Genomic DNA, 13905 nt, shown 5'->3' with positions numbered 1-13905 from the left:
GGAACATTATTTTTCTACATGTTTAACATTTTTCAGAAAATATGGTTAAAATTTTGTTGAAATTCATTTTTTTTGGTATTTAGTTTTTTTCCAATAGACATTGTAAATTTTTATTCACATAAAAAGGACATTGTACATTTTTCATATACATATAAAACATTATTCTTATACACATTTAACATTTTTCAAATACATGCTTTTTTTAAATAACTATTTTTATGTGTACTTATTCATACACATGTTCATTTTTGTATACAAACATTTCAAATACATGTGTTTGAATTATTATTTTGAATACACATAAAATTTTAAAATAGAAAACATAGTGAAAAAAATGAAAAGGAAACTGCTCCCGCTTATCGTCCGTTGAGGGACGCTTGCTCTCTTATCGCTCGTTGGTCCAGGCCCATGTACGCGAGCGCTCACTTGTGCGGGATCGGAACCATGAGCAATGCAACTTTAGCTATCATGTTAAGCGACATGGATCCGTGGATCCGTGCTCTATGATGAAGAACGACATAATTACAATGCTCGGAAGAAGGTGTAGAAGAAGCTGCGTTTGATGAGGAGGCTGGAACCGTGGGAACTGGCATAGTTCTGTGTGACGAAAAGGGCCATCTTATTCTTGTGTTCTCTTCTTGCTGATACATGCACGCATGTAATAGCCTCTGGAAACTGAGCTTGTTGCCTGTATGAAGAGCATCACACTACCATATGCATGAATCTCCAAAAACTGATACATGCTTTGCCAATAAAAACTATTTCAAAATGTAGGGATAACTAGACAAAAACTGGAAAGACAAAAAAATCATCTAAAACCCGAAAATACGTAAAAAAAACAAATTCAGAAGTAGTGCCCAACACCCAAGGGGTAACCATTTGGCCCAAGGTTAACGATCGGACAGCATCAAAAATGGTACCAACTGGGCTTGGCCCAGGCACTGAGGCACACCAACTGGGCCGGAGAGCGGATCGACGGAGAGGGAGGAGCGAGGCAGACGGCTTGGCCGCCGGCGAGGGTTAGGGGATAGGAGACGATGCTTCGCCTCCGGCCGAGCACCCACCCGCTCCCACCGGCTGTACCGCCCTGCCCGGCCAAGCCCCCACCTCGTTCGCCGCGGCCGCCGCGAAGTGGAACCTCCGGCCCGGCGCCCGGCGGCGATGACGAGGTAAGCCAGCCATGATTTATCCTTTTATAATCCATGGGCCACAACTAATCTGATCGAGAATTTGCACTGAGTAAATCTGAACCGAGTTTCTTCACCCGTGAGCTCTACGTTGATTAAGATCCCCAAATAATTGCCAGAGTCTTCTGATTTGATGCTGGTTCCACTGACGAAATGTGCGTGGTTGCTTTTGGGGTTAGGAACTCGTGACATTGCCTACAGAGGGAGTATCACACATTCCAGATGTACCTCTGACACATTTGGATTGCCTGGATACATGTTTTCCTGCCGCTTCTTGTCAATAACTGACCTCTGACAGAGGATAATTTCAACACGAGTAGTCCGCTGTATCCTTGTCTTTTATTTTCTTTGATGGACCTGAAAGTGTTCATCATTTCTCGTTTTCGGTCTCGTTAGTCAACTCATGTTGGGCTCATAGATAGATCTTTGACTGAACTATAACCGATAGCCTGGAAAGGGTTTCTCATTATTGGTTGCATAATAGGAAGCCTGATGTTGAGCCTGCACCTACACAAATGGCAGGGTTTGACGCCATCATCACCGAGACAAATGATGTGGCTCCGTTTGCTGAAGAAAGAGCTTTGTATTATGGCTGTTGCTTGCCTCAAGCTGCTGTAGGGGACTGGAACCATGCCGCTGCCAAGCAGCCGGAGTTCGTCTCACTGACGTTACCCTTGACCTTGTGTGAAGTATATTGGTGCCGTATCGGTTCCTAGCTTTCTCTCCAAGACATTAAACTATTTTGATCATCTCATATCCTGAAGTGCCCAAAAGTCTGAGTCCATACTAAACTGAGATTTCCACCATACTCTTGCTATGGCAGGTGCTTGGCTGCTGGAATGATCAAAAAGAGACAGCGAAATAGACCAAAGAGTTCATGTATCAGGTGGGCAGTCTTCCTCTGCCCCCCGGTGACGTTTCAAAAAAAAAAAAGAGTTCATGTACAGAGTGGTGGACAAGAATATAGCTCTTCCTTTGGATTAATGCCTGCTCTGTCAAAGCATTCCTTTTAATCTCTGCGAGCATATATATAGCTTAGTCTGCTGCTAGTGGGTTAGCTACTGTACTGCTCAGGCATATCTGAATATATCCTTATTATTATTACTTAAAGGTGGGTGTTTCACAAACTGTATGTGCATGTGCTTAACTTCTAAACATGCTGCCATCCATGTCATTTCCAAACCTTCAGAATTACTAAATTTTCTCCTAGAGAATACCTTGTTAAAAATAAAACAAAACAAAAGGAGAGACACAATATGGACTCTGAAGCAAGCAGGCAGAACCTTGGTATGTCCAACGGTTTTATGGCTCTGCTCCGGGCAGAACTCTGCTTGGTTGCACATGGGTAGGTAGGTTGTTGAAGGCTTGAAGGCATTGCTTCAGTTGGCTGCCTCCCCTCTTGAGAATTGAGATGGCTTCAACAGGGCTAGCTTGCATTCTCTGCTCTCACCAAGCCATGAATTGCTTTGGTGATTTCAGATCCTGAAGCAAGCCAACAAGGAGGAGGTCACCAAAGGTCCAGATCTACATCGATTACAGGTCAGGTTCGTTTCCCTTAATTTGGTTTTCCTCCTGGGTAGCTAGGTCTATGCATGCAATAATCATCAGTTTTCCTTTGCCATTACAAGCCAGGTATGGTGGCTGTTCTTTAGATCTGATGGGTACCTCAAGTTGTAGATCGAAGGCAGCTACTTGTCATCAACAACAAGCCTAGCACACTCTCAGCCACACCCATGACTCCATGATGGTTCAGGATCTCCATGGTTAAGCTTCAATGACAACCTCAACAGCCCCAAGTCATTAGGTCTGGTCTTTTTGTGAGGATCCATGAGATTATTCTGATGGTTTCAGACTCGCAAATGCACAAGGAGGTCGCCAGCATGGATCAAATCTAAGCCATTTCGAGGCAGGTCTGTCATCCTTCCTAATTTTCTCGCTGTCTTAGGTTGTATTAAGAACAATATCTCCCTTGGTGCAAACAAAAAACATACCCGCTGTAACTTCTGAAGTTGGCAAGCCTAGTATACTTTGTGACTAATGCATTGTCATTTATTCCGGCATCAGTAAGCACGACAAAGGTTTCTCTTGGAAGGACGAGCTTCTTAATTTATGACGACGCCAAGGTCTGGCGAGCGGGAAGGTATGTTCAGGTTTTAGTTACCGTCCATCATTTCCCTTGGATTCACAAATAATCTGGAATTAATCTGTATTATAGTTGTTCATAGTGCTCATTACGGGTGACATACTTAGCAGTTACCACATTATGGACAGATGCTCTTGCATTGTAGTTACCATAATGTTGGGATTTCTAGCCTTGCAAAATCAACATTCTTGTTTTTCTGTGAACCTGCTGTTGTGTGTTAATTAGGAAGTATAGTTTGGATATTACAATCACACAGATTGGAACCAAGCCCTGCAATACACCACCAAATAACACCTTCCTACCATACTGTCCTAGCTCGCGCGCTGCTCCGTTTGCTTGGCGATGAATCTTCTCAAATCTGAATTGGGGCAACTCTTGTAGGGAATTAACAGCTTGTTTTCCTTTATAATGAAGCCGATCATAGAAAATTTTCTCTTGGTACACCAACGCGTTGACTACTGGACTTCAGTTGCTCTGCACAACCACAGGGGTATTATAGATTACATCTTATGCACCTCTTCTAGACTAGTCAGAGCCTTTTCGTCCTCTGCACTTATGCATTCAACAACAACAACAACAAAGCCTTTAGTCCCAAGCAAGTTGGGGTAGGCTAGAGGTGAAACCCATAAGATCTCGCAACCAACTCATGGCTCTGGCACATGGATAGCAAGCTTCCACCACCCCTGTCCATAGCTAGCTCTTTGTCGATACTCCAATCCTTTAGGTCTCTCTTAACGGACTCCTCCCATGTCAAATTCGGTCGACCCCGCCCTCTCTTGACATTCTCCGCACGCTTTAGCCGTCCGCTATGCACTGGAGCTTCTGGAGGCCTGCGCTGAATATGCCCAAACCATCTCAAACGATGTTGGACAAGCTTCTCCTCAATTGGTGCTACCCCAACTCTATCTCGTATATCATCATTCCGGACTCGATCCTTCCTCGTGTGGCCACACATCCATCTCAACATACGCATCTCCGCCACACCTAACTGTTGAACATGTCGCCTTTCAGTCGGCCAACACTCCGCGCCATACAACATTGCGGGTCGAACCGCCGTCCTGTAGAACTTGCCTTTTAGCTTTTGTGGCACTCTCTTGTCACAGAGAATGCCAGAAGCTTGGCGCCACTTCATCTATCCGGCTTTGATTCGATGGTTCACATCTTCATCAATACCCCCATCCTCCTGCAACATTGACCCCAAATACCGAAAGGTGTCCTTCCGAGGTACCACCTGGCCATCAAGGCTAACCTCCTCCTCACACCTAGTAGTACTGAAACCGCACATCATGTACTCGGTTTTAGTTCTACTAAGCCTAAACCCTTTCGATTCCAAGGTTTGTCTCCATAACTCTAACTTCCTATTTACCCCCGTCCGACTATCGTCAACTAGCACCACATCATCCGCAAAGAGCATACACCATGGGATATCTCCTTGTATACCCCTTGTGACCTCATCCATCACCAATGCAAAAAGATAAGGGCTCAAAGCTGACCCCTGATGCAGTCCTATCTTAATCGGGAAGTCATCGGTGTCGACATCACTTGTTAGAACACTTGTCACAACATTATTGTACATGTCCTTGATGAGGGTAATGTACTTTGCTGGGACTTTGTGTTTCTCCAAGGCCCACCACATGACATTCCGCGGTATCTTATCATAGGCCTTCTCCAAGTCAATGAACACCATATGCAAGTCCTTCTTATGCTCCCTATATCTCTCCATAAGTTGTCGTACCAAGAAAATGGCTTCCATGGTCGACCTCCCAGGCATGAAACCAAACTGATTTTTGGTCACGCTTGTCATTCTTCTTAAGCGGTGCTCAATGACTCTCTCCCATAGCTTCATTGTATGGCTCATTAGCTTAATTCCACGGTAATTAGTACAACTCTGAACATCCCCCTTGTTCTTGAAGATTGGTACTAATATACTCCGTCTCCATTCTTCTGGCATCTTGTTTGCCCGAAAAATGAGGTTGAAAAGCTTGGTTAGCCATACTATCGCTATGTCCCCGAGACCTTTCCACACCTCAATGGGGATACAATCAGGGCCCATCGCCTTGCCTCCTTTCATCCTTTTTAAAGCCTCCTTCACCTCAGACTCCTGGATGCGCCGCACAAAATGCATGCTGGTCTCATCAAAGGAGTCGTCCAGTTCAATGGTAGAACTCTCATTCTCCCCATTGAACAGCTTGTCGAAGTACTCCCGCCATCTATGCTTAATCTCTTCGTCCTTCACCAAGAGTTGGCCTGCTCCGTCCTTGATGCATTTGACTTGGCCAATATCCCTCGTCTTCCTCTCCCGGATCTTAGCCATCTTATAGATGTCCCTTTCACCTTCCTTCGTGCCTAACCGTTGGTAGAGGTCCTCATATGCCCGACCCCTTGCTTCACCAATAGCTCGCTTTGCGGCCTTCTTCGCCATCTTGTACTTCTCTATGTTGTTTGCACTCCTATCCAGGTATAGGCGTCTGAAGCAATCTTTCTTCTCTTTAATCGCCTTCTGGACATCATCATTCCACCACCAGGTATCCTTATCTTCGCTTCTCCTTCCCCTGGACACTCCAAACTCCTCCGAGGCCACCTTACGAATGCAAGTCGCCATCTTCATCCACACATTGTCCGCATCCCCTCCTTCCTCCCAAGGGCCCTCCTTAATTACCCTCTCTTGAACACCTGAGCTACCTCCCCCTTGAGCTTCCACCACTTCGTTCTAGCGACCTTGGCACGCTTATCCCGCTGGACACGAATCCGAAAGCGGAAGTCAGCAACCACCAGCTTATGATGGGTACAACACTCTCCCTAGGTATCACCTTACAGTCTAGGCACGCACGCCTATCTTCTCTTCTCGAGAGGATGAAATCAATCTGGCTAGAGTGTTGGCCACTACTAAAAGTCACTAGATGTGATTCTCTCTTTCTAAAGAGGGTGTTAGCTACAATCATGTTGTAGGCTAGAGCAAAGCTTAAGACTAGTCCGAATTCCAAGCAGACAGGGTTATTCTCGCAAGTAAAACCTGGTTAAAAAGGCATAGTTTTCTGAACCCAGTTCCACAGTGATTCTTATTTCCTGATCCGCTTCTCTCACCTTAGCCAGTGAGTACGGCGCTTATCTCCTTCCTCACCCCACCAAAACAATCCAGCTAAAAATTTGAATACGCTCATGGTGTAAGTCGTTATGACCTGGACTACACACTTCTCAACACCTCTTTCCCACCCATAGATAATTACTATTCGGATTAGTCTTAAAAACACTTACTGATTCTCTCCTTCACCAACCGGAATTTTCCAGCCTTAACACGACCCTCCTGAACCGGAAGTCCAAGATACTTTCTTTGAAGCCCACTGTTTCCACTATTGAAGTAGACGCCACAGCTGCTCCTTCAGCTTCCGAACATTTATTTCCCAAAAATAATGAGCATTTTCTGAGGCTTAACAGCACATCAGCAGCAGATTCTGGATACATTATTGTTGTGTGAGGATTTCCTAAAGTACCTTTTACTAAAATCGCTTTCGTTAATGACTCCTATGACATTATAGCATTTCTTTCTTATTCATTTTTTTGATTTGATACATCTTTCTTTCTTGCAACTCAATAAACAACTCTAGCTATTAGGTATATGTAGAGGAAAGTATGGAACTGTCACATTAGCCAACTCTCTGAAATTAGAATATTCGATATTCATTGGTGAGCTGGCCTGCTGTCACATTACCCAACTCTCTGAAATTAGAATATTCAATAGTCATTGCCTCATTGGTGAGCTGGCCTGATTGGTTTGCACTATCTTAGTTGGTTGAAATTTCAATATTCTCTGCATTTTAACTTGCTATGCCCTTAGGGAAGCAGAGCATGCATTGTCAGTTATTTGGTCAAGTTCACTCGTTCTTGTCAGCTAATAACATGAAGGTTTCTTCCATTGACTATAGCAGAATGCCAAGTGTTTTAAAATTCTCAGACGTGCATGTTGTAAGAACGGTTTTGTTTGATTATGTGGGTTAGAGTTAGATAAATTAACAGTAAGAAATAATATTGTAGGAGGATAACTTTGAAAGATTCTTCTGAATCAACTTTTCTCTTGTAGTTGAAGAGTTTTGGCAAGTGCTTGCTACTAGCACAATGGACTAACAGTTTGATTTAATTAAACAACTGTAGCTATTTGCTCCATACATCTGGAGATATTATTAGATAGATATAGAGAAAGTTACCTGTTACAGTCACATTAACCAGCTATCAAAAAGTAGAATATTCATATCGGGCGAGCTAGCATGTATATCAGATTTATTTCCTCTTTGACTTGCTCGGTTCAAATTTGAACATTTGGGCCATTTTAAGCTGAGCTGCCCCTGTACGGAAGAGCATGTACGATCAGTCATTTGGTAGAATGTCACTTGTGGTGGTCAGTAAATAACATTAAGTTTGCTGCAGTGGACTATTGTACAGTCCCAAGTGTTTTAAATTTCTCATGGACCTGCCCTTTCTAAGTACATCTTTATTTGATTGTGTGGGTTAGAGTTACATAGGTTTTTTGTGGGTAAGAGTTAGATAGGTTAACAACTAATGAAATTTTGGGAGGATTTCTTGGAAATGTCCTGCTTATTTAACCTTTTCATTGTGGTTGGAGAGTTTTGAAGTTTGGTAATAGCAGAATGCACTGATGGTTTAACTAATACATCACTCATCACTCATTTCATTTTCCAGTGTCCATTCTATTGATATTGAGAAGTATACAACTAGGTGACCACCCAATAATTTTCTGAAAGTAATGGTGGAGATTGTGATTCTCCTGGCCATTAAGAAGAGCGGCATTGCCTTGGCAAATGGAGTAGCAAACCAAGCAAGCACGCAGCACAACTATTAGAGCTACAAGCCAGTATGAATCGTCTTGTGAGGGAGCTTAGTGTAATGCATGATGTTCTCTGTCAAATGGACATACGGAACCACAACAATGCAATATATTAGAGCTGGTTGGAGGGGGTGCGAAAGGTAGCACATGATATGGAGGACAAGGTCGATGAGTACTTGTATCTAGTTGGTCAGGAGCATGATATTGGGTGTTGCTTTTACCTGAAGAAAGGATTCCACAAACCAAGATCTCTTGTTTCTTTGAACCGGATAGCTTTCAAGGTGAAGCAAATAGAGAAAGACCTTACACACCTGTCAGAGAAAAAAAACCGCTGGGTTACCCAGATAAACAACGGGGATACTAACAACTCGAACTACATTGTCAGGAGGGCCCAAGATCAGGCAAACATGGCACATTCCCTTGATGATGAAGATCTCGTGGGGGTTGACGAAAACAGAGGAAAACTTGAGAAGTAGTTGGCAGATGATGATTTGGGATGCTCTGTGATAGCGCTGCTTGGAATGGGAGGGCTTGGTAAAACAGCTTTGGCTGCAAATGTCTACAAGGAGAGGGAGAAATTCCAATGCCATGCCTGGGTTTCTATCTCCCAAACTTATTCTAGAGAAGATGTCTTGAGGAACATAATCAAGGAACTTATGAAAGATAAAGTCAGTGGTCTATCTTATGCTGCAGCTATGGACATCACATGCCTTGAAGAGACACTGAAGAGATTTCTGGGGCAACAGAAGTATTTGATTGTATTGTATGATGTTTGGACTCCAGAATCATTTGATGACTTGTCTAGAGTGCTTACTCATAATGAAAAGGGCAGTAGACTGATAATTACAACAAGAGAAGCCCGTGTTGCCGCACATGCCTCTCAAGGGCATGTCTTAACAATGGAAGCTTTACTAGCAGATAAGGCATGGGATCTCTTTTGTAATAAAGCCTTCTCAAGAGATACAAATCATGAATGTCCGATGGAGTTGAAGCCTTTGTCTGAGGAAATAGTTCGCAAGTGCAAAGGCTTGCCTCTTGTCATTGTGTTAGTTGGTAGCCTCTTGCGTGTGCGTGAGAAAACTGTTGAAGAATGGAAAAGAATAAATGTCCACATGAGTTGGGAGCTAATTAATAATTCAAGTCTCAGTGACATAAGGAATGTTTTGTATCTGAGCTTCATATACCTTCCAACACGCTTGAAAGGTTGTTTCTTATATTGCAGCTTATTTCCGGAAGACTATCTTTTCAAGAGGAAACAACTTGTGCGGTTATGCATCGCCGAGGGGTTGTGAAAGCACACTAGAGGAAGTGGCAGAAGGCTATCTGAAGGAGTTGATAGACAGAAACATGCTACAACTTGCTAAAAGGAACCACTTTGGTAGGATGAAGGAATTCAGAATGCACGATATCTTACATAAGTTGGCAGTTGATTTGTGCCAGAACTGTTTTGGTGTTACATATGAGAATAAATGTAGAGGGCCTCATCAGAAGGATGGATGTCGTTGGTACTGCACAAACTAAAAGATGATATGCAACAACCATTTCCCAATATGCACCAACTTCGAACTATTATTACACTGGGTGATAGCAAGTCATCATACACTGTACAGCCTGTGTTGTGTAATGAGTCAAGATATATGAAACTGCTAGAATTAAGTGGTCTACCCATAGAGAAGATTCCAGATGCTATTGGAGATCTTTTTAATCTCCGCCATTTGGGTTTGCGTAATTCAAAAGTGAAGAAGCTCCCGAAGTCTGTTGAGAAGCTGTCAAGTTTGTTGACACTGGACCTTCATGGATCTTATATACATGAGTTACCTAGTGGGATTGTGAAACTAAAGAAACTTAGACACTTATTTGCTCAGACAGAAATTGATTCAACTGGGAGGGAGTTAAAATGGAGCAGTGGCATGTGTATCCCCAATGGTCTTGGAAATCTAACAAAGCTGGAGACGCTGCAGGCATTGGAAGCACAAGATGAGTCTCTTTAGACATTTAGGTGAGGTGAGACAAATGACAAGCTTGAGGTTATGTAATGTGAAAGAAATTTTCTGTGGACGCATCAGTGAGTCTCTAGTTCAGATGCAGTATTTGTCCTTCCTAGATGTGTATTGCAAGCAATGAGAATGAGGTTCTCCAGTTGAATGTCTGCCTGCCAAGCCTGTAAAAGCTTTACTTTGAGAGGCCAACTATCAGAAGGGGCGTTGGACGAGTCTCCTCTCTTCCAAGCTGTTGGGGTGCAGAACTTGTATGAACTGTCTTTATATTGGTCACAGCTGAGAGAAGACCCCCTGCCATCCCTTTCTTGGTTGTCAAACTTGACATGTATATATTTCACCAGAGCATACAATGGAGAGCAGTTGGATTTTCTCACGGGGTGGTCTCCCAAGCTAAAGGTTCTCTATCTATACGACATGCCTAATCTGAATCGGCTAGAGATACAACAAGGTGCCATGGCGAGCTTGAAAAATTATTCCTAGTCAGCCTCAATGGCAGCGACCACCTCAATGGCGGTGAGGAAGATGCACTATCGCAAGGAGGGAAGCAGACGCAGATTGAGGAGGACGGCCTGGGAGCTTGCCTGGTAGCCATGCAGCGGGTCTTCTTCACTGACTGCCACTTCGACAACGGTTTTTTGCTCGCCTGCTACGGTGTCTAGAACCACTCCACCCTCTTCATCGGCCTCCACATGGGTGCGACCTGCACTGTCAGTAAGTATGTTGTGGCCATGTCAAAAATAGCCACTTGAGTAGATTGCTATTTTAACTAATCCCTCTCCGTTTTTCAGTCATGTTCAAGTCTGAATATCTTTTCCCCTATATATGTGTTGCAGCAGGTGATGGCATAATTTTGTTAATGTCATTATGGCAGGACTCATGTGGTCATTGGTTACAATGGTGGCTCATGAAGTTCAAAAATCAGGTTTGGTAAGTCTGAGACTTCGTTATTTCTCAGCCGATGCTATATTCCTTTGACCTTGCATTGAGATTCGTACAACTTTTCTTTTCAGTTTTTCCTTTTTTCTTCTTATATACTATGTCACTTGACTGAGACTTGGTTAAGTCTCAGTCGACTGAGACCTAGCTACACCCTTCAAAAATTGTGTTCTTTACAGATTTGAGATGATAGAAATTCAAAATAGGTAAGCCAATAATCCATGTTTCTTCTTATCTGATTTAGCTGTCATGTGCTACATAATTCTTCCCGCCCACGTACTACCGTCTGCCTCTTTGTTATTTTACTAGATATACATCTCCATGAGCTTTGTTATTTCATACCGTATATTGCAAAATAAGATTTTAGTGTCTGTTTTACTTTTCTCTCTGCAGCCAGCTTGCTGCAGTTAGTGAAGAAGAAGAGAATTTAATTAAGTACTGTGCTATACTACTATGTTGAAACTTCAGGGGAGGAGTACAACCAGCCAGGTTAGTGCGTACATTGCTTTTCTATTTTTGATGGGCTGATGCGCGTGCATTATTTGTGCTTCACTAAAATGAGCTAATTAATTAACTATGATCAACAGAATCCAGTACACATGTCAGTTAACTAGAATTAAACGAAGTTCTTGGTCTAGGCAATATACGTGAAGCTGCAAAGATATAGTGCAGCCTAATTATTTCTTGGATTTGGTACACTTACACCTTCATTCTATTTTTATCTTGGTCTGTTGTTGAGTACATTTAGATATAATTAGAATTCCGGTAGCTTTCTGCTAGCATCTAAGGCCCTTTTTAAATGGTTTGATTTGGTGGGAAGGGAATTTCGTTTGCCCAAGAGTAGTCTTGCTTCAAGCAACAGGATACACAGAGGATTTAGATTTCATCCTTTAATTTGTTCTTTCTGCACCTTTTGCTGATATTATATAGTTCACACGAGCCGGTCTGCTTAATCATCTTGTGCTTATCAACTGTTCAATGCTTGATGGACATGTACATGTATATTGCAGTCTGATGTATGAATTACATTGCCGGAGAAAGATGAAGGCAATTAGGTTGCCATCAGCTGTTGAGGAATCAGAACTTCTCTAACTTACAACATTTGTGAATGCATGCTGGTTTTACATAGCATAATCAGCTATTTACATCTCAAAATAAAGTGGTTGATTGCTATTCCAGTTCTTGCACTTTCACTTCTTTCTTGAAAAGTTTCACTTCAGTTACGTCATGACAATTTATATGAATTGTTTTCTGTGCAATTCGCCCGAGTGGCCTTTGAACGTTTGAAAAATGATAGATAATGACCAAATTGATTTATGTTGTATGGTCCCAAGTCTTTTGTCAATTTTTTGCCAGTAATTTTCTGAAACTCCTTGGAGAGCATGAGAACGTGACTGTTGCGGAGATTGTCATGAAAATAAGCACCACCATTTGGGATATCGAACTGTTTGTATCGCATTACAACACCAGAATTCAGTAGCATGGTGACATTCACAAAGCAATATGAATATGAGTGTGTACTCGGTTTCTGTATTTGCTGATTCAGGTGCTGGCCATCAATTAAAGACAATAGAATACTTGGCAGCAAAGAGCGAACTGAGTGAAGTATATTGGCAAACTGAGTGAAGTTTGTTAAAAACATCACTGATATATGAGATGGAGTGAGTAATTTAAACCAGTGAGTATATTTTTTTTTCTGTGTACTGTAGCGCCAATTTCACTGAGATGACATTTCTTTTTTAGAATCAGTGTTCTTGTGTAAGTGTCGTGGATGTTCAATTTCTGTGAAAGAAAGCGGTAGTTTCTCTGAAATAGTTAAGGTAGCTAGCAATGCAAGTTGAGTTTGAACAGCTTTCCCGATAGAATTATGAACTGGTGGATGATGGTACTAAAATATGTATGCCGGGTATACCATGGAGCATGAACCAAAACGTTATACCTTACCGAAAGCATTATTGCTCCTTGTTTATTCTTGCCTTGCTCAGTTCTGGGTAGCCTAGATGCAAGCTCATCACTTGTTATACTTAGTAAGGGGCGGTTACCAATCCACAAGGTCCCTCTGAGAGTTAAAAGTGTTTATGTGGTTTGTTCATAAACAAGTTATTTTAACCAAGGATAATTTGACAAAGCGCAATTGGACCGGCTCTAAGAGATGTAGCTTTTGTGATCAAGACGAGAATATCAAACACCTCTTCCTCGATTGTCCTATGGCGAAGGTTCTTTGGCGGACTGTTCACATTGCTTTTGATATTACTCCACCGAATAATATCAACACGTTATTTGGGACGTGGCTGGATAGGATAGAGGCCCAAACGGCTAAACACATTCGTGTAGGAGTATGTGCCTTACTCTGGGCAGTCTGGAACTGTAGGAATGATATGGTTTTTAACAGAACAACATATACTCATTTTTTGCAGGTCATCTTGCGAGCTACCACGCTGATCCGTATGTGGTCGCTACTCACTCAGACGGAGGCCAGGGAGCATTTGGTTACTGGATCTGCCCGATGGGAGATGGTAGCTCGGGCTATTTTCAGCCGGTTTGGATGGCGGTCATGTAATAGGATAAGCAATTAGTTTTCTTATCTTTATTTTGCATGCCGGCTGTGGCTTTTACTTTGCTGCTCTTTGTGAGCCGTTTGGGGACTATTGTGTAACGGAATTACAGACCTTTGTTGGACCTATTTTATTTTAATAAATGTGGCCGTATGCATCTTTCTGATGCAGAGGCCGGGGCTGCGCCCCTTTTCCAAAAAAAAAATGTTATACTTAGGGCTCGTTTGGTACCCCGTGATCCGGG

The 13905-nt window shown here is 42.6% G+C and overlaps 1 long non-coding RNA gene across 3 annotated transcripts; it reads left to right on the top strand.

Annotated features, from left to right (window-relative positions):
• Positions 1 to 1001: 1001 nt before the first annotated feature.
• On the top strand, positions 1002 to 13495 carry LOC119287987. Of its 3 annotated transcripts, XR_005141059.1 has the most exons (10): positions 1002 to 1169; positions 1672 to 1884; positions 2011 to 2073; positions 2667 to 2731; positions 2820 to 3097; positions 3252 to 3327; positions 8026 to 10881; positions 11004 to 11097; positions 11500 to 11595; positions 12117 to 13495. It is a non-coding gene; the product is annotated as an uncharacterized LOC119287987 (long non-coding RNA). The 3 variants fall into 3 exon arrangements; XR_005141058.1 differs by lacking the exons at positions 1672 to 1884; positions 2011 to 2073 and having other exon boundaries at positions 2667 to 2726; XR_005141060.1 differs by lacking the exons at positions 1672 to 1884; positions 2011 to 2073.
• The last annotated feature ends 410 nt before the right edge of the window (positions 13496 to 13905 follow it).

Source organism: Triticum dicoccoides, chromosome 4A (genome assembly GCF_002162155.2).
Source record: "Triticum dicoccoides isolate Atlit2015 ecotype Zavitan chromosome 4A, WEW_v2.0, whole genome shotgun sequence".
In the NCBI taxonomy this organism is placed as follows: Eukaryota; Viridiplantae; Streptophyta; class Magnoliopsida; order Poales; family Poaceae; genus Triticum; species Triticum dicoccoides.
This window is presented reverse-complemented; position numbering and strand designations above follow the sequence as displayed.